The sequence below is a fragment of the Sarcophilus harrisii genome, chromosome 4, assembly GCF_902635505.1.
Source record: "Sarcophilus harrisii chromosome 4, mSarHar1.11, whole genome shotgun sequence".
In the NCBI taxonomy this organism is placed as follows: Eukaryota; Metazoa; Chordata; class Mammalia; order Dasyuromorphia; family Dasyuridae; genus Sarcophilus; species Sarcophilus harrisii.
In genome coordinates, this window is record NC_045429.1 from 180,227,807 (window position 1) to 180,251,383 (window position 23,577).

The window sequence follows — 23,577 nt, forward strand, 5'->3', positions numbered from 1 at the left end:
AAGGAGATATAGACCCTATTCCTTCCACTGAAAGAATTATTTAGTTTTCATGCCACAACCACTAACTTTAAGAATTACAGAAAACAGAATGGTGGCAGCATTGTATGGCCCAGAATTAATAACATGAGTGGTCTTGAAGGTGAGATTTTTTATAAAATAGTTACGGTTTCGAAAGTCCCATGACTTTCTACAAATATGTCTTAACGTGTGTTACAAATGAAGAGTATATAATCGAGGGAGAATTCCTTTAAGGAGAAATTTAATGACTTTGTTTGGTATAAGCCAGAAAACCACAAATTCTGACTGGATTTAAGACTACGGAGGCACGAAAACCATAGCTTGATGTTTTTAATTATATTCTTATCTCATTGGTTTCATATGATAATCATTGACATAATTCAAAGAAAATAATTTTTTTTTAGATTTAAAGTACTTAATGTTCTTGATAATATCAAATTGATAGTGGTACATACACATAGTAGTCAAAACTTCCCCATTACCACTAATTTTTCCCCCATAGTGGGAGCTTTTTTTTGGGGAGGGGGGTGAGTCAGTTGGGGTTAATTGATTTGCCCAGGGCCACACAGTCAGAAAGTGTTAAGTGTGTGAGGTCAGATTTGAACAGGTTCTCCTGACTCTAGGGCCTGCTCCTCCTTGACATCTAACTGCTTTAAAAATGGAAGCTTTAAACAAATGTGTACAACAGGAAAGTTAATTGTATTTAGAAATTATAATTGTTTTAGTTTTTTATTGTATTACTTTAGATACCAGCATCTTACATTTTATTTATGCAGACATGAAGTAAAACTACCAGAAACTGAATTTCAATGCAGACATTGAACAACTTTAGATATGAATCATATCTGCTATGCATTTCTAATCAGGAATGGAAATTGAGAAAGGCACGTTACAACATAGTTGCATCTTTTGAAAATGTTTTGTTAAGCTTCACAAGTTTGTATTTGTGTCCATCTCTGGAATTGGTACAATAGTAATAACTACTTTCTACCAAACACTGTGATTACTAAGGATTAGTTCTAAATGTAATTGGCACCCTTCAACCATTTGGAGAAAGTCCAGCTCATTTCCACTGATCTCATGCTGTTAGAATAGAGAATCTTCTGTCAATAGCAGTAACACTAAGGACTTAGTTGCATCATTGGTCAGCTATATAAAAATTTAATTTGCCTAACAGAAACTAGTTAAGTCTTTTTATTTTTAAATGAATCTTGGTTATTCTTACTTTAACATTTAGTAATGAAAGTTTTCTAAAAATATTGTTTTAAAAAAAAAAAATCCCAAAGTATAAAAGGAGAGAAAGGAGAAAAATTGTTTTTTTCAGGACAAAAAATAGTTAATCTTTTAAATTAAGAATATATGATGAAGGAATCAACTTTTACCTGCTTTTTACTATCTACATTTGAAGCTCTGTCAGCAGAAGTAATGGATTTAGAACTTGGAGAAATCTAACTCCATTATAAGAACAGAATGTTATTTCCTTCAAACCAGCCTGCATATGCCTTAAGGACGACATATTTGGATAAAGGGAGTCTTTCCCTCCGTCCATAATAGAAATTCTTTTCTTCTCCTATCCCAGGACCTACTGGGAAAACATTCAGGAACTAGGTAAGGGAAGAATGGATTCTTCTATCACTTTCCCTCAGATGCTTAGAAGTTATCATCTGTCAATGATTGTTGTTGTTCAGTCATTCCAGTAGTGTCTGACTCTTTGTGACCTAATTTGGGGTTTTCTTGGCAAAAATACTGGTGTGATTTGCTATGTCCTTCTTCAGGAAGATCAAGACCTTGAGGAAACTGAGGCAAATAGGGAAGTGTCTGTGGCCAGATTTAAGCTTAAGAAGACGAGTCTTCCTGACTCCAGGCCTGGTGCTTTCCCCACCTAGCAGCCCTGACAATGATGCTGCCAAAGATTAAAGGAACTGAAGAAGCTTCACAATGGGCACAGTTTGTACAAGTACTAAAGGCTACGTGGAGGGTTATATTTTAAGTTGGAAGGGATCTTGGAGGCTGTCTGTCTAGTCATGCTGCCCTAATTTTCCAGATGATGGAATTAAAACTATGAGATATTAAATGAGTTGCTCAAGGTTACACAGTTAGTAACTGACAGAGCCAGAATTCCAGTGTAGGTTCTCTGACTTTATATCCAATGTTCTTCTTCTTATAATGTTCTATTTCTCTGGAAACAGAGATAATTTTAACATTCTCAAATCCTGAAATATAATTGACTACTTGACGACTTTAATTGAGAAAATTTTGCAGATTATATGGTCACTTCTAGTGATTCAAGTGGTCACAAAAAAATATTGCCAGAAGGAATTTATAAATCTTTGATAACAATTACAAATTTCTGGCTGGAAAAGTAGACCTAGAAAACCTGTTTTCTTCACTGCTGCCTTTCCCAGGCAAAGGTTTTAGAAGTGAATAGCTGGTTAGGAAAATGGTGTCTGAGAATGGAGTTTGGATTTTAGAACTGTAGTATAAAATATAGGAATGCTGGGGTGGAATTAAGATGGCAGAATGAAAGGTAGGATTTTTGCCTTGACTTCTCTACATCCTAATTCACAACAGCATAGAAACCATGTTATATGGTTTCTGATCACAAAAAACAAGAAAAAGTCACATTGAAGTCATTTTTCTAGACCAGGATAGCTTAGAAAAGATAGATCTGCAGGCCCAGGGACAAGGGCTGTCCAAGAGCACTCCAGTAATAGGCAATGATGGGAAGCTTCTAGCATCCAGAGAGAAGGTAAGGGGACTAAACACCAGGGCAGACTGAAACACTGGGTAAAAAGACAAAAAAAAAACCAATATTATCTGGAAATTCTGTCAGCCATTATCCAGTCCCTAGTCACAAGCCAGAGGTCCTGTCTATGTAACGATCAAGGAACAAGTTTCAGAAACATAACTGGGAGCCTCTGAGCTCAAGTATAGAGTGTGGACTCAGTTCTAACCTTTAGGCCCACATATAAACTGCAGTAAGATAAACCAGAGCAGGAGATATCAGTACCAAGAAAGGAGACCACAGTTCTGTCACTTTGAAACTGCAAAACTTTCCAGTAGGCTAGTAGTGACTGAGTCCAGTAGCAGTCAAAAGAAACTTAACCACATAAAAGCAGATTCAAACCTGTGTCAGGAACTTGCAGAGCACAGAACAAGAGGGTAGGGAATAGACCTTTCCCCAAAACACCCTACCTTGGAAACAGCAAAAACATGGGCATCCAGACTGAGCTGGGAAAGCAGAAAATCAGGACATTCCTGATCTAGAAATGAGCAAAACCCAGTTCTAACATAAAAGTCTACAAACAGGCTGGGAAAATTTGCAAACAAAAAAGGAATCCAAGCATAAAATGTAAGAGTGACAGGTTTTGGTCAGTAATAAAGTGTATTTAATAAGAGAATGACATATCTGCTTAAAGTCTTACAAATCTATCAAAAAGGGCTTTAAATTGAAAAGGAAGGGGAAGGGATAAAATTACATAAGTCAGTCCACCTAGCAAGAGACCATAGAACTTAAGTACAGTATTAGAAGAATGTTAATAAATATACAAAGTTCACATGTGATAAACTCTTAAGAAAGATCTAGTATTAAAACCATGTATCTTTAGAGTATATGTACAAGTATGTATTGTTAATTGAATCCACAGGGCACAACAAATGACAAAAATAATGAATACTAAATGAATTTTTTCTATAAGGAGTACATCTCCAGTCAGAACCTAACCATCCCTCCTCACCTAATTCCCCAAAAGGGCAAATTGGACTTCCAGCCCAGTCAAGATCCTCTCTTTGATCCAAGTAATTTTCTGAGAGGAACCATGACCTTTATACTCTCCCTCTACCCCAATTTGTCCTAGGTTGGTGGGGGTTGGGAGAGAGGGGAGAAAAGGAAGGGGAGGAAACCCTGAAAGTTGGGGAGGCAGAAGCTATGGTCCCTCCACTGCCCAGGGCTCTTGGGGCTTCCAGAATCCTTCGTGTCCGCCTGGATTCATTTCTGTTACTGATGCCTCCTCAGTTACTGCTGCCGCTAATGCTTCTCCTCCTGCTGAGTATGCCAGTGTTCTATGCCCCTTCCAGTTCTACTATCTGGGCAGCCTGGAGACCATACACTGCAGCTACATTATCTTGCAGGAACTGCCCCATGACTTGCCCACCTAGACTCACAATCTCAGCATTGTGGGCTCCAACCCAACAATCCTGCATGGCCAAGGACAGGAGCAGGAGCAGGGGCTGGGTAGTACCCCTTGCCAATCTCACACCCTTACTTTTCAATCAAGACAACAATCAAGTGGGGTAGCTAGGTGGCATAGTAGATAGAGAACCACCCCTGAAGTCAGAAGGAGCTGAGTTCAAATTTGGCCTCAAGACACTTAACACTTCCTAGCTGTGTGACCCTGGGCAAGTCAGTTATCCCCAATTGTCTCAGCAAAAAAGAAAAAGAAAAGAAAAGAAAAAGTAACCAAGTGCAGGGAGTGTCAAGCAAGCATCAAGTGCTGAAGCATTTTTTTCATTTTGAAATGCATCAAGTCCTGAATTTGACAAGTTCAAAAGCACATAAATGCCAGGGTATCACTATACATACATTATTGGTAACAAGCAATATGAACTAGAGATTCAAGTGCAAAGTATCATATTGATTGCAAACTGCAAATTGTTGGGGTAAATAAATTCTGAGTGGAATATGGTTCTAGAATGGTGATTCATAACCATTTTTGTGTCATAGACCCCTATGGCCAACAGATAATGTTTATGGATCCCTTGAGAATGTTCTTAAATGCACAAAAAAATATATTTAGAATTACAAAGAAAATCAATTATGTTGAAATATACACATATATTTTAAGTTCATATAATCTCAAATTAAGAATACTTTTAGAAAGATGTCTTACTGATGATTGGTTGTAATGAGATTTTTTTAAAACAAAGGCAATAAATGGTTTAATTAAAATTGGTAGTAAGACTTCAGAATAGCATTGAAAATATGAATTTGTGGGAGAAAATCTGGGAAGAGAATGTTGAAGACCAAGATGAAGAATAGTAGGAGCAAAGCCATGTTGTCCTCAGTCTGCTATAGATCACCTGGACAGAAGGAGGAAATGGTTAAGTTTTGTGATACAGAGGTATATTCTAGTAGTGTTTTGGAACTATAATTTCCAGACTTTTGATGGAGCTATATCTTTGGTTAAATGCTAAGATCTGTAGAATAGCCATTACCTGGAAGAAAAGTCATCAGTCTAATAAATTAGTTGTCTCATATCACACTAAAATAAGGGTTTTTTTGCTTATATTAAATAGGGTCACTGATCTTAAAAGACTTACAACAATGAATGGATGGGTACAACAACTGACTTCTAATTGTTGTTGTTTTTAGAAAATCTATCAAAAAACGAATATGATGCTCTGTTTGACATGTTCATCCTGAATTATTAGAGACATGGAGCAACAGCAGATACAAGATTTAATAGACACTGTCAAGTTGCATGGACCTAGCACTGATAGTTTTCCAAGGACCAGCTTAGCTAAATGGAAGGGCCCACAGGATGAATATTTGGGCGGCTGACACTTTAGAATGTACTGAGTTGTAGAAGTCAGTGCTACATGAAATGTTTAAGTTCCACTAGATGGATGAACACCAATGAAATCATTTCCTTGAAGTACTGAAATATGTATAGAAATTGCTTGTAATGAAAAGGGGGGAGGAAAAGTACAACACAGAGAAATGCATAGTAGGCCAATCTTGAGAAAAATTTCATCTTGTGATTGACAAGTGAAATAAGGAACCTAAGCTCACTGAGAAGCCTTCCTTAATCAATTAAGAGGTATTTATTTAGCACCTAATATGTATCCATCACTGTCCGGAGATACAAGAAAAGAGATATTTATTTAGCACCTAACACATGTCCATCACTATCGGGATGCAAGAAAATTATAAGACATTGTACCATTTCCAAGAATTTTTGGTCTGGTTGGAGAAACAAGACCTATAATTAGAGAACATTATAAGCTGGCATATAATTAGATGCTAGATAGTGTGGTTTAAACTACATGTGTTTTAGGTATTTATAAGAAAGAAAGCACTGCAGATTGAAATCATTGGAAAATATTTCATGAAAAAGATAGAAGTTGAACAGGTCATGGAAAGACAGGAAGGTTTTAGGTGGGTAAAAAAGGGAGGAATAATATTTTATGCAAATAGAAGAATTAGAGCAGAGGCCTTTGCAGACAAAGATTAATATGACATTTGAACAGATGGTGAAGACTAACATGATTGAAATAAATGATGGTTAGGTAGACAGTAATCATTTTTTTTTAAATAACATCTATTGTAAATGCTATGAGAAAGGTAGCACCCTTCTCCCTCTCCTGGCCCATGGATATACATTGCTGGAGGGGCTACTTCTTTTTAAAAAGGGGAGGAATGACCAAAAGATTAACTATTATAAGAAGAAAAAAATTATTGTCAGTATAGAGAATTTTAAAAATAGCTTATTATATCAGTTACTACCTGATATATTCTTCTCTCTTAAACTCTGTCTTGTAACAAAGAAAGCCAATTAAGGAAGCGCAGCTTTCTTCTAGTTGAAGGAAGACATTTTTCATCATAGAGAAATTTCTTTTAGTTTTTACTAAATTGCTGTTTTTACTGATTACTCCTGGCTCTGTCCCATGTAGATATGGATATCAGTGACTTACATGGGTTTCTACTATATCCCTATTTTTTTTTTCAAAATTTTTAAGAATTAAAGAATTATAAGATCTTGAATTAGAAGTAACCTCAAAGATCATTTATTATTATGATGCCTGAATAGAAATCTCTTCTGTAACACACAACAAGTGATCATCCAGTTTTGCTTAATGAATTCTATGAAGAAGTAGTTCACTTCCTTCCAAGGCAGGATGTTCTGCTTTTGAATAGCTTTTATTTTTAGGAAGTTTTCTTTACATTGAACATAAACTTAACCTGTTTGTCCTTTCAGACCAAGCAAAGTCCTAATTTCTCTTGTAAATGACAATATTCCAAATTCTTGTATCTATTATATGTTGCTTCTTTAAAGCTATACAGTCCCAGGTTCTTCTACATATTTAAATGAATTTATTTATCTGAATTTTTTTTTATTTTAATAATTTATCTGAATGCATAGAGCAGATTCATCTAGTGGAGCAATAACTAATACTCAGATCATTCTTTTAGGTGGGATTTTGAGGAACTAAGTGTTGTTTCTCAAGAGGAAAAGGGAGGGGCAGATTGAGAGAGGTTGCAGGGAGAGCACATGGCTAATGAAACTCTAAAACTGAACACAAGATATAGAAAAACTACTTATATGAAAAATTGTTAAGTAGATTTATATCTTAATTTCTCAGTCAAGTAAACATTAAACTAACGTTTTTGCTGGTATTTGTTTATTCTTTTCTCTTCTGACTTTTTGCCCCATAGACTTCCTCAAAAGTATTTTGACCGGAATGGAGAGATGGTAATAAATTATTTCAAAATAATAAATTTTGAATAAATAAATATTCAAAAGACAGCAACTCATAATTATATTTCAATTCACATCTTAATTCTTTTATCTATCCCTTCACTCTATATCCAGAGGTATAATTTTAAAATTTACAAAGTAAGCCTTTTACCTACTTCTGCATTCAAATACTTAAAAGGCAATAGGGGGAAATGGATAAGTGAAATCCAGAGAGGATTACAGGTTTTCAATTTTGCTACAAGTTTCAATCTCCTTATATAAAATTTGTTCTCAAGGCTGGCTTCACACAGCCACTTTAGAATTCTTCCTAACTGTCCTTACCAATTAGTTGTGATCAAAGAAAACAAATTCATTTTTAACACTAACTTCTTGTTAAAAACAGAATTAAGAGAGTCAAAATCCTTCTTTTCTTCTAGCAACATTTATAGCATATGGTATCAGACAAATTGAAACAAATGGTGGCAGTATTGACTGCTATTTTGCATTCTCCATGTCATTGTTTTCCTGAATTAACTATGTAACAAAATGGACTAATTCCCCTTCACCTGATTTCCATCAAGTAAAAGTATTCATCAATCATGGAATAACCAAAAGGGAAGAGGGGGAAAGAGGAAATAGCATCCGCTACTATGCTATCCTTATAAAATAATCACTTCAATAAACAAAAAAAATAGGCCTTTACTAAACAAAGGCAGGGTCTACTTGAAGGAGTTATAATGTCATAAATCATTAAGGCCTAAATCTAAGAGTATTACGGAAGCTAGGACAAATGAATATTCTAGACATAAAGAAGAAAAGGGACAGATTTGTATCTTTTGAATGAAACCAAGGAAATTATTTTTATTTGCAACAATATTTTTAACTGAGATTTGGGGATGGTGCTTAACTGCTGTGAATGGTAAACAGCAGGTCTGTATTAATGAAGGAGTAGAACTTTAGTGTGGGAGGAAGGTCTGCTGCTTTACTGTACTAAAAAGCATAGTGAGACTATGGAAACAGCATTGGAATGGGAGTCAAAGATAAGTCAAATGACATATTATGTGATTCCCCAGAGAAAGTTTTGATGTTTTTTACCCATCTGTAAAGCAGGAATCTTTGGTAGATCTACTAATCTACCTTTTTCAAACTACAGTGGATATATTTTATTTTATTTTTTTGAAGCATACTTTTTTACTTTATTTTTCTTGACAGTTTTTTTTGGTCTATTTTCTTTCACAACATAACTAATATGGAAATGTTTTGCATGACAACATATATATAACCCATATCAAATTGCTTGCCTTTTTTAAAAATTATTATTATTATAAGGTTTTTATTGACAAAACATGGGTAATTTTTCAACATCAACCCTTGCAAGCATTTCTGTTCCAATTTTTCCCCTCCTTCCCTCCACCACCTCCCCTAGATGGCAGGCAGTTCCATAAGTGTTAAACATGTTAAAGTATATGTTAAATACAATATATGTATACATATGTATACAGTTGTTGCACAAGAAAAATCGGATTTAGAAAGAAGTAAAAATAATCTGAGCAGGAAAACAAAAATGTAAGTAAAGAACATCAGAAAGAGTGCAAATGCTATGTTGTGGTCCACACTCATTTCCCAGTGTTCTTTTGCTGGATATAGCTGGTTCTATTCATCACTGATCAATTGGAACTGATTTGGATTGTCTCATTGCCGAAGATAGCCACTTCCATCAGAATTGATCCTCATATGGTATTATTGTTGGAAGTATATAATGATCTCTCAGTTCTGCTCATTTCATTTAGCATCAGTTCATGTAAGTCTCTCCAAACCACTCTGTATTCATCCTGCTGGTCATTTCTTACAGAATACAAATATTCCATAATTTATTCAGCCATTCTCCAATTGATGGGCATCCATTCAATTTCCATTTTCTAGCTATTACAAAAAGGGCTGCCACAAACATTTTTGCACCATACAGGCAGTGGAATATTTTATGTTTTTTTGTATGCAGAATACTGCACACACAGAATATTTTTGTATGGGGGGGATGGTAAAGAATGTAGATGGGTGCATCCCAACATACATGAGAGATCAGCCTCAGATTTCACAGTGTAGTTAGATGGAAAATACAAGAGCTTTCTGATTAAGACCAAGAAGAAAATTAAGGATTTTGAACTTTATTCAGGGAATGGGAAACCCTGTGAAACAGAAGACTAACATAAATTAGAATAGTACCTTTAAAAAATTAATCCAGCAGGATTTATGAAGGATTGATTGGAGTAGGAAAAAGAATAGTTCAAATAGTCTAGGCAAGTTTGGAAAGTCTGAATAGTATTGTATCCAATATGAGGAATATGAGAAGGGGACTATGTAATATTCTTCTCTAAAATACAATGTTCTCTGGGAGCAGGTTTCTCGGGGGGCTTCTGGAAGCAGCCTTAGTTTCAGTTCAGTATAATCTCCCCAAATGCAGCCAGGAATTTCAGTCCAAATCCTTTATTGTTTCCTTTTAAGTTTTGTCTCCTTCCTTGGGCCCGTTAGCTTTCTTAGAGGCCTATCTTTCTCCTTGATTCCAAGAAATCCTGTCACTAGTCCTTTGCCTCTGCCAGCTTCAGCCTCCGGCCAGCACAAAGGTGGAAGATGGAATGAATCTGTCTCCGCCTCCAAATGTGGGCTTGTACTTTAGTGGCTCCTTCTTATATATGCTCTCTTAAAGGTGTGAGTCTTGTGGAATTGTAGTTAAGTACTAAATACATTTGGAGAACTGTTAAGCACCCTGCTAAACAATTATTGTCTCTATCAATTCCACTGACTTAGCACCTTGTAAAAATTCTAATAGGGCTATGAGCCAGGGTAGAAATTTGACAACTAATCAGTGTAAGGGTTGAGAAAAGTTTTAGCATGATTAAAAAAAAAAGTTTCAGTGTTTTGCCTTATGCCAGATTTGGTGCTTTTTACTTTTTACTTTTAAATGCATAGAATGGCCTGTCTTTTGAGTCATGACATAGACCAGGGGTCCTCAAACTTTTTAAATAGGGGGCCAGTTCACTATCCCTCAAGACTGTTGGAAGGCTGGACTATAGTTAAAAAAAAAAAAAAAAAAACTTTTGTTTTATGGGTCTTAAAATAAAGAAACTTCATAGCCCTGGGTGAGGGGGATAAATGTCCTCAGTTGCCGCCTCTGGCCCACAGGCTGTAGTTTGAGGACCCCTGACATAGACTATAGAGTCATAGATTTAGAGTTGAAAGACCTTAGTGGTCATCTAGTTGAAGCTTCTTATTTTACAAATGAAGAAACTGATATCCAGAATGGGCAAGTGACTTGCCTAAGATTTTATAGATAATGAGTAGCAAAACTAGATTCAAAAAGATTTTATGACATTAAGTTTAGCTCTTTTTTCTCCATTTCACAAAGAAAAGTAGAGCTAACTAGTGAAATTGATATAATATAGAAATGTACCATATATAATTGTAATTATAATAGCTAGCATTTATATAGAGCTGACATCTATGCTCTGTGGTAAGCACTTTACAATTTTTATCTCATTTAATCCTCACAACAAACTTGAAAGGTAGGTGCATTATAATCCTCATTTTGCAATTGAGGGAAACAGAGACAAATGAGTAAAGTAGCTTGATCAGGGTCACAGAGTAAATGTCTAAGGCCAGATTTGAACTCAGGTCTTCTTGACTCCAAACCAGACACTGTTCACTTTGCCACTTAACTGCTTCATATTCTAGCTAGATGATTAAATTTAGTTTTTTTTTTAATTTGTATATTAGTTACCTAAGATTAATTTGAATTGATTTTTATTTCCAAAGGAGAAATCTTTGGAAATTAAAATCAAACCAAAACTGATTTCATGTCTAAATATATATTTTGTACATATGTGTGTATTTATGTGTATGTGTGTATTTACAAGTCCAATATATAGAGGAATTGTTATTAATAAAATGTGCCTATAATTTTAAATCCATAAAATTATGACTTCTAAGTTAAGTGTAGCTAATAACTTTTAGTAATGCTTTAGCATAACCTAGTGTTGAGCTTAGATTCCAAAAGGCCATGCCAATGGACATGATCTTTAGCATGTCTCCCCAAAATGAAAAATTTTGAAAAACTGATATATGACTTAATTTTGGGATTGTCCTCTGAGGTCTAGCATATCACCAGAGGGTTGCTTCTGATGGACAATACTTTTAAGTCACAGAAATTCACAAATACCACTAACAAAGAATCACGGTGTCATGGATTTGAGCTGAAAGGAACCTCAGAGACTATAAAGTCCAATACCCACATTTTACATTTGAAAAAACAGGCCTGGAAAGGTAAGTAAGTGACTTGCTCAAGTTCACATATTCAGTGAAAGAGCTAGGAGTTGATCCTCAGTGAACTCCTTTAAGGAATTGGCAGTATTAATCAGTGGAAGAGTACACATGCTGATGAAGTCATGAATCTTTTGAAATATTGAAGAATAATTTGTGAATATTAAATATTACTTTTTACCTTTAAAAAAGATACTTCATACATAGTTTAAAATAATTGAGTTTGCCAAGGATTATAAAATGGCAGCAATCTAATGAAATTTTAGTAGATACAATCTTGAAAAAATCAACACATGCATTTTTTTTTAAGGTGATTTAATAAGATGTCAAATGTTGCCAGTTTGGGATCAATTTAGAGTACTGAGCAAAAGTTCCATGGAAATTTAAAATGTTATATTGAGCAATATGTCTTTTTCAATAGCCAACTAAACTAGGTTATTAGGGTGTTCTGTTGGTAACAAAAGACCAACTACTATGAAGTAAAAAATAAAGATTAGACAATATCCTTATAGAATTTCAAACTGGAGAAAATTACTATATCTTTATAGGTAGGGAGAAGAGAGAGAAAAGGAAATTTGAGGTTTTAAAGTAAGCATCATACACAGCACAAATCTTTTTTATACATCTATATGACGTTATATGTTCTCTCTCTGTCTGCCTTCCCTTTACTCTAAGGTAGTGGTCCTCAAACTTTTGTTCTCAATATCTTTATCCTATTAAAAATGATTGAGGATCTGTTCAAAGAGTTTTTATTTATGTGGGTTATAGTTATAGATATTGATCACATTAAAAATAAAAACCAATTATGAATTTGTAGGCTCTCTGAAAGTGTTTCAGAGATTCCTCAGGATGCTCTGGACCAGACTTTGAGAACCACTGCTAAGGTGTCAAAAAGACAATTATAGTCAGGATTAAGTTCCATATTTCTGCCTGAATAATTTACTTTCTACCAACTATTAATGCCATTTTCTGAGGGGGGAAAAAAAGATTGGAATTTTTATTTGCTATGGTTCTAAAAAATGAACTATTAAGCATCAACTTTCGTCCAAAACCCTCTGAAAAAAAAATTTTTGGTATCCCAAAATAAAGGAGTTTATATTGTTGGAAATAGAAAATATAGTCATCATCATATGTAAAACATTTGAGTTTTCAGAATAAATTAAAGATAATTTTTTATGTATTTTATTATTTCTCTTAACTCCAAGGCATCACAACAAAATGCCCATTTTTGATATTTCATTGTGAGCATCATATTTGAAGACTTAAAGGATCATAGAATGTATAACTAAAGGGGAATTTAGAGAAAATATAGTTGAAGTTGCTTATTTTAGAGGTAAAGAAACTGAAGCCTAGAGAGCTTAAATGATTTGCACAATGTCTCACATATAGTAAGTAATTAATGGAGCTGGTGTTTAAACTCAGATCCTCTCCAAATCCAGTGTTTGTCCAACTAAAATAGATGTTAATTTCTAGTCTATTGTGATAAAAGGGGCAAAAAGAAAAGAGGGTCATATTTTGAAAATCACTTAGACACCTTCTCCATCATTCAGTCTATTCAGATATACTCAATTAATGAAATCTAAAGGCAGATAGCTTCCATTAGGATCACTTTTTAAAGATGATTCAAAATGTTCAAATGAATAATTTCCCAGACATTGTAATAAAGGTTGATGGTACTTACTATCAGCAGTTAATTAATAATATGTTGTTCCATTATTTTAGTTTGTGTCTAACTCTTCATGACCCCATTTGGAGTTTTCTTGGCAGAGACACTATTGCTATTTCCTTCACTACCTCGTTTTACAGTCTGGGAAACTGAGTTAAGTTAAACTTGCCCAGGGTCACACAGCTAGTATGTATCTGAGGCTTGATTTGAACTCAGATTTCCCTGACTCCAAGTTGACTCTATCCACTGCACCAGATAGCTGCCCTAATTAATAATAAACAAATAACCCTATTTTTAAAAATCTATTTTCATCCATAAAATGTATGTATTTTATAAACCAGTATTTAAAATTCTCTCTCATGTAATAAAATTTTAGAATTATAATTCACAATTTAGTTAAGTGATGTTCCATTTTAATTGGAAGGGAATAATTTTACCTGAAAAAAAAATCTTGTAGGGCTTGTTTTGGTTTGGTTTTAATAAATATTCCTGGCTTATTCTCAGTTTTGTCAGTCCCCTCTCATCCATAGTTAAGTGCTGTTTTCTTTCCATATTAATTTTTTATAAAATCTAATAGCAAGAAACAATAAAAACACAAATATAAAATAGTTAGTTTCATAATTTTTATTTTACAGATCTGAAAAGACTTGAAAAGAAATCCTTTTCAAATCACATTTTTTTTTTTTTTTTATTAAAATGAGTCATTCCAGTTCAGGAAGACCAATTCAGGAAAAATTAGAAATCATAGAAAGCAAATATTTTATCTTTGTGTTATTTTATTACAAATCTAAAAATGTTTATTTTTAAGGAAGACAATATAAAAAACTGATGATTCTTCTGAGAAGAGATAATGCATATAAGCATGGTGAATGAAACATGAAACAAAATAAAACAATTTTTTCTTTTTTAGTACAAATCAAATTTCATAGTATCCCAACAGGAATCACCATTTTAGCTTCTGCTAAACCTCCAATATTTAAGTCATGTTGACCTTATTATAGCAAAAAATGATCTTATTTTGCCAAGTGAGGGAAGGCACAGTGGGTAGAATAATTGATCTAGAGTTAGGAAGACTTAGCCTTAGATATTTAACTAGTTCTGTGATCTTAGGCAAGTAAATCACTTATTCTTTGCTTCAGTTTCTCCAGTTATAAAATAAGGATAATAACAGTATCTGCTTCACAGAGGTGCTGGGAGTATCCGATGAAGTAACATTTATAAAGTCTTTGCACAATGTTTATCACATAGTAGGTATCTAATGAATGTTTGTTTCCACTTCTACCTTAGTTAAGGCTATCATTACCTTTTATTTAAACTAATTAATATAAGAGCTTTTTACATTCTCTCAGGTTCCAGTCACCCGGTACAACTTTACTGATAATCTTTCCAAGATACAGGTTTGACCATATTGGCCCTCCCTTCCATTATAAACCATCAGTGATTCCCATTCCCTCTAAGATAAAATATAAACTCTTTAGACAGATATTTAAGATCCTCCACAATCTGACTCAGTTTACCTTTCCAGGTTTGTTTCACTTCACTGGATCTCATACATTTTACCTTCCAACTAAACTTAACTGTTCCACAATTTCATAAGCCAACTCCTTCCATAATGTATCCACTTCATCTGTCTGCATTCTTATCTTCCTTCAAGAGTTGGCAAAATGCTGCTACCTTTTCTATTTTGCCTTCCCTAACGTCACTCTCCTTTCCCAAAGTTTTGTTAATATCCACTCTTCAAAAAGTGTTTTGCTTATTTATGCATTATTACACATTTTGTCCACTTAGAAAGTGAGCTCCTTAAGAGCAAGAATTATTTCATTTTGTTTTTTTGTCCTTGTGTCATTTGGATCTAGCAAAGTCCCTTGTACACAAGGTGGTTAATATTTCTTATATCAAAGTGAGAGCAGCAAGGTGATACAATGGGTAAAGTGCCAGATCTGGAATAAGGAAGACTGAGCTTTTAGAATTCAAATCTGGCCTTAGGCACTAGTTCTGTGACCCTGGGCAAATCAAGTCACTTCACTCTGTATGTCAGCTTCCTCTTCTGAACAGGAGAAAAAATGGGAAATCACTCCACTATTTGGGAAGAAAATCTCAAAGGAAGTCATAACTGAAAACAATTCAATTACAAAATGAATGTGAATCCAACTAATATTTGTTTAAAGTCTACCATGTATAAGGAACTCCATAAAGTATAAAGTTTCAGAAACAATCCTCTCTCCTTTAAGGAGCTTTTGATATGGGAAAATATACATAAACTGGTTGTCTTTTAAAAGACAAAAACAAGGTCATGGTATAGTGGAACCAATACTGAGTCAAAGGATATGGGTACCATTCTGTGTGACTTTGTGGTAATCACCTAATATCTCTAAATTTCCATTTCTTTGTCTATAACTTAGAGAAGAGTTTTTATAGATCCATTCTAGTTCTAACATTCTGTGTACCCATGAGATATCTTTTCTACTGATATCAGAAATCCTTGCATATTGAAATCAACAGGATAAACAATAAATACCGTATGAATTCAGAGAGGATAAGTTTTAAGTTTCACTGTGCCATAAAGAGATATTTTTGGTGTTTCCTATGATAAAGCTGTATAGAGATCTATTAGAGGGCCTAAAGTTTTGCCCTATGGCAGAGCATATTCTAGAAAGTGCCATAGTATTTATAGTAGCTTCTCAAAATACTGAAATGGGAGGAAAGGAGATGGTCCTTGAGTATTCAGATGAGAGACAATTGTGTATATGTGTGTGTGTATTATTGCAAAGGTAATGAGTATAACAACCTTATTAATAATTTAACTTAAACTAGTATAAAACAAGTTTAGTATTCTATAAGCAGAGAATTATATCACATGAAATAGTTTATTGAAACTTATAACTGATAAAAACAGGCTGAAAAATATAGGGTATGTTCTAACTCTTCATTTTAATAGTGTCTGTGAAAATAATCATGACAAATGGCATATAGACATTACAATGCAAGTTATCAAGAATTCAGACAAATTCCATAATATTCTATAACACCATGTTATGTAAACCACTCGAGGACTTCACGTCTTCTTTCAGTAAGGTGATAATACACCACAATAAGTCAAATAAGTTTTCAGTTTTGTATTCTTTAATAAATGTAAGCTCATCTTAAATTCAAACTTAACATTAGTTGTGGTTGAAATTAAGTAATATAAGTCTTAGAAGTATCTATCTCTTCCCTCCTTTAAAATATTTTTTAAATCATTTGCTTTTTTTAAGGCTCCATTTTTAACTTCCAAAAAAAAAAAGTACTTTTTAAACTGCTACATTTTCTCTGAAAATATTTGCATTATCTAAAAGTGGTATTTCTTATGTATAGAAGAATTTCACATGTTTAACATATATTGGATTACTTGCTATCTTGGGGGGGGGGAAGGGGGTTGGAACACAAGGTTTTACAAGGATCAATGTTGAAAAATTATCCATGCATATGTTTTGAAAATAAGAAGCTTTAATAAAATTTTAAAAAGTGATTTCTGTATAAAACAGTGATCCAACTGAAGAATTAAAAGTATTTATAACCCAGAATACAAAAGAGGGTCACGTGGTTGGTATGCGCAGGCTATATAATATAATTATCCCTTCCTCATTAAGGGAGGTAAAGGCACACCCCCACAATCTTGAAAACTCACATAAAATATTTTGTCCCTTTTGTACTAGAAAAGTCTGAATTTTTATGGTATTAAAAGAAATGTTGATATTATACAGTATACTGCTGTTATTCAAAGATATTGATATTATATAGTACTATTCATATATTTTATGCATTTCTCAGTTTCTAAATTTTTCCTATATCATCTGCCCTTAAGCATGCATTTGTGGCTTCCGCAAAACTCCCCCCAAATTCCCATTTAATTTCTTATGCCAACCCACAATATATTGAAACCACAATAGAGAAAGTTGCAAAGTGAAAGGGATAAATGTATTATTGATGAGACGCTTCACACTAAAACAGGAATAAAAAATGTAATCAGTCACAGAAATGTATAGTAGGCTGTGTTGTGAGGGCAACAGTTGAAATGTGGACAACCCAAGTATTCATGGTAAAATCAAGAGAGTGGGAGAAATTGAGCAGTTTCTGGCTTGTTGGGTGGGCCACTTGTGAGAGAACATGGAAAAATAATTTTTCCTGATAGATAAGTATGTTATGCATTCTTAGAAGGGATATCCAGATCTATGAGAAACATGGATCCAATTGGGGTATTTGAAATGTTGACTTAACTCTTTTAAAGCATAAAAGTGATTAAAGTTACTAATGACTTAAGTCTTAAAGTACCCCTATTCTTTCCTAGAGCAGCCAAGTAGCTCAGTAGGTAAGAGTGTTAGGTCTAGAATCAGGAAGACTCCTCTTCCTGAGTTGCAACCTAATCTCAGATACTTACTAGTTGTGTGACCCTAGGGAAGTCATCACTTAATCCAGTTTGCCTCAGCTTCTTCATCTGTAAAATGAGCTGGAGAAGGAAATGGCAAAGCACTCCAGTGTTTTTGTCAAATAAAACCCATGAAAAGTCAGATACAACTGAAACAATAATTCTTTCCTGAAGAAATATAAAAGCAGATTTCAACACCTATCTTGATTTTCTTTGGTCAAAGAGAGCACCAATAATTTGGAAAGTTAGAATCTTATCTTACTCTTTCTTAACAGACTGATGTATGTCCTTGGATTTCCCATCACCGACAGTTATTTTGCTTCAGACATTATGAGTTCAGTCTAAAGCATTAACTTTAATGTTCTATTCTTTAAAAAAAAAATCCTCCTTGTACAACTGAATTTTTTTTTAAATGTCATTGCAAAACAAAAATAGAAAAGAGTGAATTGTGATTTTGCCTGGTTCTGAGGATTGGCAAGGCAGATAGGACAATCTTAGTGGATAAACAAGTATTTTAAATTACCTATTCTGCTATGCATAAGACATTTGCTGAGTCTTGTACTAAACACTAGAGATACAAAGAAAAAAATCCCTGCCCCCATGGAACTTACATTATTCTAGTGAAAAAAGCATCGCTGAGATGGCTGGATAGGAAGAGGAGAGGTAAGGATACAACAGAGATGTGGGATGAGAGACAAAGGAAGAACTGAGGGACTAAAGATTGAGATGATAACAAAAAAGTAGATGACTGCATAAATATAAGAAGCAAGACTGATAGAAAGCTAATAATAATAGCATGTTGATAGTAGTTATATGTGTTAGCTACTTGCTAAGTCCTTTACAAACATTTCATTTGATCCTCAACACAATCTGGGCCATCTTTTACAGAAAATTGAGGCAGATATAGGTTAAATGACTAAATTGTCCAGGGATATTACACAGCTGATAATTATGTAAGACTGAATTTGATTTTCTTGACTCTATACCCAGCTGTCTATCCAGTGTACCACTAAAGCCCCAAGAGCAGAAAACTGCATGACAAAGGGGAAAGACAGACATAGGATTTGGTCCCCCAACTCCATTTCTTGTGTGAGTTCCAGCCCAGATTCCCCTCCTTACTGCTATATATACTTGAGCAAGTAATTTTACCCCTTGAGGGGACCATCTGTAAAATAAGGGAGTTAAAGAGGTGGGTCTCTCTTTCAGAGAGTTTCAACTCTGAAATTAGCTGAGAGGTTAGCCGGTAAGAAGCTTTTTAGAGTCCCTACAGTTTTGTGGTTTGATGGGGCTTTTGTGTATACCTAAAGTGTAATCATTTGAAAGTGAAGGTTAGGGTGTATTGGTAGGTGTTCATAATAGATTTTGTTGTTTAGAACATGCAGCAATCTTAACTCTTTTCATACTTTGTGAATATGATGGAATACTATTATACTGTAAGAAATGACAGGATGTTCTCCAAAAAACCTGCATAGACTTTTATGAGCTAGTTCAAAGTGAACCAGCTTTCAACAAAGTAATAGCAATATTGTAAGATGATCAGCTGCAAGTAATATGACTATTTTTTAGCAATACAATGATCCAAGACAAATCTGATGGAAAAAACATTAACCATACCTAGAAAAAGAACTGATGGTGTCAGAATACTGATTGAAGCTTTTTTTTTTTTTTTAACTTTATTTTTCTTGAGGGTTGGGTTTTTTTTTTTTTTAAACTATTTTCTTTCACAAAATGACTATTATGGAAATGTTTTGCATGGCTGCTTATGTATAACCTGTATGCAATTACTGCATTCTCAATGCAGAGGGATAGGTGTGGGGAGAAGAGGGAAGAAAATCTGGAATTCAAGAGTTTTAAAATTTTTTTTTAAGTTTTTTCATACCTATGGAGTTTTAATAGTTAAAAATGTGAGAAAATTCTTTTTGACTTTTTTCTGTTATTGTTGTTAGACTGCTTTTGTATTTAACTGAGCCACAATTTGTATTCACAAAAGTGAAATACATGAAGCTCAGACTTCCCATTGTCCAAATGCATTTACTGGTATTATTCAGGGTCATAATGCAGGTTTGATAGTCCCTTAAAGTTGGAAATATTGTATTCTAGTGGTGAAATTATCTATAATAGGTTGATGTTTGAGATTAATGGTGTTGGCCAGATTCCGTTTTATGTTCATATCACACTGGAAAGAGACATAATTGATAAGTGAGAGTTTGGAGGAGCTGTAAATAAATTCCTTAGGTTGTTATTTTATGTGTTTATATCTAGCATACATACAAAAAAAAAAAAAAAAGATTGAAAAGAAGAATGTTGATAGTATTATCCCCAAAAGGACATTTTGTATGAAAGTTTTTACCTAATATTCTTGCAAAGTTAATTTTTCATGACATTTGAATGATTTCTGATAAAATGTAATAGAAAGCACTGTCAGACTTTTTAAACCTTGACATTTTTCCTTGCTTCAGCTTTCAGAGCTTTAAATAAAAATTGAAGAGTTGGAGATGTATCAAATTCTAACTCTTGCATTATGTAAGCAAAATTGATGCTCCTACCCCACCCTATACTTTACTCCCTTAATTTACTTCTGTTGAACTTCCTGAAATAAAAGTAATAGAGAGGAGTAAGAGTATGAAAGTACAAATGGTCTTCAGAACTTAGCCTCTCTATTGTCAAAAAGACAAGTGGGAAAAAAGAAGGTGTTTTGGCAGTGTAGAAATTTAGACCTAATTGCTATTTTTCTCCTTTTTTTTTTACTTTTAAAAAAAAGAATATCTGTCTCTATTGACTTTTTTGTTGAACGGTTTTTTAATTTAGCTGTGGCAGATTTATATGGCAAGTTGGTTTTCCTGCATAACGAAATAACTGAAACTCACACTTTTCCTATTGTCCATTTTAGAGAGGCATTCAAAGGCATACTACTAAATCAATAATTCCTTAAATTGAAATTATGGATTCATTATAGTAGTGAAATTATCTATAATGGACTGGTGTTTGATATTTGGGTAATCTGAGGGCTCCCTTCAAAACTGAATATTCTTTTTTTTTCTATCCATGCACATTTATTTATTTTTAATAACAGCTTTTTATTTTCAAAATACATGCAAAGATACTTTTCACCATTCACCCTTATAAAATTTTGTGTTCCAAGTTTTTATCCCTCACTTTCCCCTCAACCTCTTCCCCTAGATAGCAAGTGATTCAAGATAGATTAAATATGTGCAATTCTTCTAAAAAAATTTCCACATTTATCATCCTGTACAAGAAAAATCCTATCAAAAAGAAAAAAAAAAAAGGAGGAAAAAAAAGCAAGCAAGCAACAACAGAAAAGATGGAAATATGTTATGATCCATAGTTAGTCCCCAAGTCCTCTCCCTGGATACAGATAGCTCTCTGCAACATAGACCATTGGAACTGGTCTGAATTATCTCATTGTTGAAAAGAGACACATCCATCAGAATTGATTATCATATAATCTTCTTGTTGCCATGTATATGTATGCATGTATAATGTTCTCTTGATTCTACTTTCTTAGCATCAGTTCATCTAAGTCACTCCAGCTCTCTCTAAAATCATCCTGCTCATCATTTCTTATAGAACAATGTTATCCATTACATTCATATACCATAACTTATACGGCCCCAACTGATGGGCATCCACTCAGTTTCCAGTTTTTTTGCCACTATAAAAAGATCTGCCACAAACATTTTTGCACATTTGGGTCCTTTTCCCTTTTTTTATGATCTCTTTGGGATATAAGTCCAGTAGAGACACTGTACATCAAAGGACATAATTCCAAATTGCTCTCTAGAATAGTTGGATCAATTCACAACTCCTCCAACAATTAGTGTCCCCGTTTTCCCACAGCCCCTTCAACATTTTGTTTTTTTTTGGCTGAGGCAATTGGAGTTAAGTGACTTGCCCAGAGTCACACAGCTAGGAAGTGTTAAGTATCTGAGGCCAGATTTGAACTCCAGTCCTCCTGACTTCAGGGCTGGTGCTCTATCCACTGCACCACCTACCTGCCTCCCCCTCAACATTTACTAATATCTTTTCCTGTGATCTTAGCTAACCTGAAAGGTGTGTAGTAATACCTCAGAACAACTCAATATATATTTTTTAAGAATTTGTTTTTATTTTTAATTTTTTTCATATATAACTTCCAACAGGGTAAATTCAAATAATGCAACTGCCTAATAGGACCAATTATTTGAACTAATTAAGACCTAGCTATATTTTCATTTGAATATTTGTATGGGAAGGCCAAAACAAGAGCCTTAGGCTATAATTTTTCTGAGTCTTGCTGTTGCTACTGATAGTTCTTGGATTTATTTTGAGAGTAGAAGAGGTTGATTTAATCTTCAAAGCTTTCTTGGGAGAAGAAGATCATGGAGGGCAGGGATGAGAGAACAATTGGAAATGAAAGTAGAGAATAGTTTTACTTGGGTGGAATGTATAATGTATAAAGAAGTAACAAAATCACACTGAACAAGTTTGATCTGAGCTTGAAAAAGTAGATTGTAATTTAGTTGTGGGGAACATTGAATAATTGTTTCAGGAGTTTTAAATAAAGGACTAATAATGATTGTAGTAGTCCATTAAAAAGATGACTGAGATAGCAGTGTGAAAGATGAGCTGGAGAAAACAAAAAGTTTAGGTCAGAAATCAATTAGGGGAATATTTAGGAATCTAAGTAGAATGAAATGAAGACCATGAGTTATGTTGTTTATAGTGGGATCAGGTGATGGTGGGGGGAAGAAGAAGGGAATAGATGTTATGGAAATAAAAATAATAAAACTTGGACAACTGATTATATTCTTAGGGGGAGAACAAAGGAACAGTCAAAGATAATAATAATGTTCGTAGACTTAAGATATGATGGTACCATGAACTAAAATTAAGAGGATAGGAAGAGGGGCAAGTTTAAGATTTTAAGAAAAGATAATGAGTTTAGTTATAAATATAATGAGTTTCAAGTGCTAATGCAATACTGAAGTGGAAATATAAGTTCTTTTAGCTAGTAATATGAAGTATAAGCTCCTTGGAGAATACCCGTATTCAGGAACCAAAGGGAGGAAGAAGTAGATAGAGTGGTCAGAGAGAAATTTGATGAGATCCAGACAAACAAAAGGATCAAAAAGGATGAAGTCAGGAAACAAACAATTTATTTGGTGACAGGGAGCTTATTATTATCTTGGAGGGTTTCAGTGGAGCAGTAAATTTGGAGATCAGATTACAAGATATTAAGGGCTGAATTGGATGATAAGAAAGTGGAGACCGTGAATTTGGAATATTTTTCATGAAGGGGAGAAATGAAATGGGATGTTGGCTTGAAATTGTGAAACAGAGACTGGAGACACCCAAGCATATTTTGAGGTTTACAGAAGAGAATTTGTTCTTATTTGATTTCATTGAAAGATTTCATATGTGTGGGAAAGAGGAAGGAAAGGTAATATGATTGGCAGATCTGGTTACAGAAGAGGATGGTAGAGAGTGGCTTTGGGAAAGAAGTCAACTCTTCCTCCAAGACTGCAGGGAAGGATGGATGAGAATAGTGAAAAGATCAGAGAAATTTAAACAAAACAAATTTTTAAAAAGGATATAGGTTTTATTCGTGGTGCTAAAATTCTTTCAGTGAACCTAAAAATATTTCATTATGTATTTGAGCAGTGAATTTTTACTTATTTAGTTCCTTTCTGATATACAATAAATGACAAAATTGCATT

At 34.0% G+C, this 23,577-nt stretch overlaps 1 protein-coding gene across 2 annotated transcripts in view; it reads left to right on the plus strand.

The window, feature by feature from the left end:
- The window catches only part of MAN1A1 (mannosidase alpha class 1A member 1), a 178,033-nt gene that overhangs the window by 25,061 nt on the left and 129,395 nt on the right, over nt 1–23,577 (plus strand). The window lies entirely within an intron of this gene.